Raw genomic sequence first — 2,179 nt, 5'->3', positions numbered from 1 at the left:
CATACCTTTTCAACATGTATGCAGAGCAGATTATCTGAGAGGCTGGGCTCTATGAGGAGAATTGTGGCATCAGGATTGGTGGAAGATCTATCAACTTTTCTGGTTAGAAAGGGTTTTATTATGCTTGATGAAGTTGGGAGAGACCTGAACAGAATAGCTGATGGCTTGTTGTAGAAGAGGTTTGCCTTAAAGACTCTCTTGATCTCTTATTCCCAGAAACAGTCTTGGCTAGGATCTACCTCTGGACAAGTGTATGCAGTTTCTCTCAGAAGCACTCTTCTAGAAAATGAGCGCTAGGACCCAATCTACTTTAGAATTTGATCGCCTAATTTCCGTACACCAATGTGACAGAACTCCATTTTCATCTTGTTTAAGATAAACTTGTTCTGTCTATCATCTTTGGAAGAATCTTTCCAGTCATAGTTTTCCCAGATATTGTGGTTTACAGTCTGAATAAGTAGCAATAATGTTGAATTACCCAGAAAATGTAGACACTTGGTATCTTCTTTACCTTGAGCTGTTATAACAGAAATACCTTAAGTGGATAGTACACAAATAAACTTATTCTCTCATAATTTATGAGAGTAGAAGTCCAAATTCAGGGTTCCAGCTCTAGAAGGTTTTGTCTCTTTGTTGGCATTGGAGGAAGGAAGATCTTTATCTCTGCCCAGTATCTGTGGACCTTGTGCTCCTTGGAGGTCCACGTGTGTCTTGGCATCAGTTGCCCCATGGACATAGGAAGTTCTCAGCAAAGTGACCCTTGGTCACTGGGTCTTCATTCTTGGAGGTATTTAGGTCTCTCTTCCTCTTCTCAATTCATTCTTCTATCTTTCGTAAGATAAAAGAGGTTGCAAAAATGACATCTTTGGTAATATCCCTCACATTGGACAAGGGATATGCCTCAAATAAGAGTGTTGTCTCCCACCCTCATCTCCATAACATTATTTGGCTAATCACAACCCAGGGGGTGATACAGCAGAACCTAACTGCTGACCTCTGAGAATTATGGTCAACACAAATGACATGCGTTGGAGGATCACAATTCAATCTATGACACTTGATCAAAGTATCCCAATTTGAAGAGAAAATTATACAATGCTAGGCATTATTTTAGACTATACGTACAAGGATCTTTCACGAGTGTAGTTTCTCAGCATATCTCAAAATTTAGATATTTTAATTTTCCTTTCCTTTTTATATTTGACTTACTTCTGCCTTTTACATTGATCAAAAGAATGATGTTGGTTTTATTAGATGCCATGAGTAAAAAAGAAAAGATGAATAAAATAATCTACATCTTGATTAGTTATTCGTGACAGAAGAGATATTTTAGGAGTAGCATCAGAAGGGAGGAGAAGCAGTGAAGTTTAGTGATACATTTCTTTTACTCCATTTATAATTCAGGAGAAGTAAATGGATGGAAATGTTTTGAAGTAGAGTATTATGAACATACGAAAAGGAAGCTAATAAATGGAGTGTGGAGGTGTGACAAACACAAAAAAAATTGTTTTTACTTACAAAGCGCAGATCAGCATACATGAAGCCTATCATCATAAGCTGTGTATGTTTAACATGTGTTTATTAATGTATACGATTGACAGTGTTTGGTGGAGCTTCTTGATTAAAACAAGCTTGGCCACAGGAGTGGCATCCACTTCCAAAAGAGCTTGCCTCTGGAAACTCTATGAATGGTGAGAAATGATGAAAGTTATTCAAGTGTTTCGTCTTTCCTTCAAAGGGTCACTATGAGTCGTCTACGACTTGACAGCACTTAACAACAACATAGCAAATATATACATGTACTACATAACTGATAATCTTCAGTAGAATCTTGCTTGCATGTGAAATCAATGAGATTGTTCTATAGTTTCCACACACTGTTGGGTCAACTTTCTTTGGGATGGGAACAAATATCGATCTCTTCCAGTCAGTTGGCCAAGTGGTTGTTCTCCAGATTTCTTGACACAACTTGGTGAGCACATACAGGGCAGCATGTGTTAGCTGAAATATGTCACTTAGCATACCATCTATTCCTGGAGCCTTATTCTTTGCCATTGCCTTCAAAGCAGCCTGAACTTCTTCTTTCATCACCATAGACTCTTGCTCATATATTGTTTCATGAAATTCTTCTGTGTCTGCCAATTCCTTTCAATACAGTGACTCAGAATATTTTTTCCAT

This window comes from Elephantulus edwardii, unplaced genomic scaffold (assembly GCF_000299155.1).
Source record: "Elephantulus edwardii isolate Elephantulus edwardi_28Jun2011 unplaced genomic scaffold, EleEdw1.0 scaffold00027, whole genome shotgun sequence".
Taxonomy (NCBI): Eukaryota; Metazoa; Chordata; class Mammalia; order Macroscelidea; family Macroscelididae; genus Elephantulus; species Elephantulus edwardii.
The sequence above is the reverse complement of the archived record's forward strand: the minus strand, read 5'-3'. Positions refer to the sequence as shown.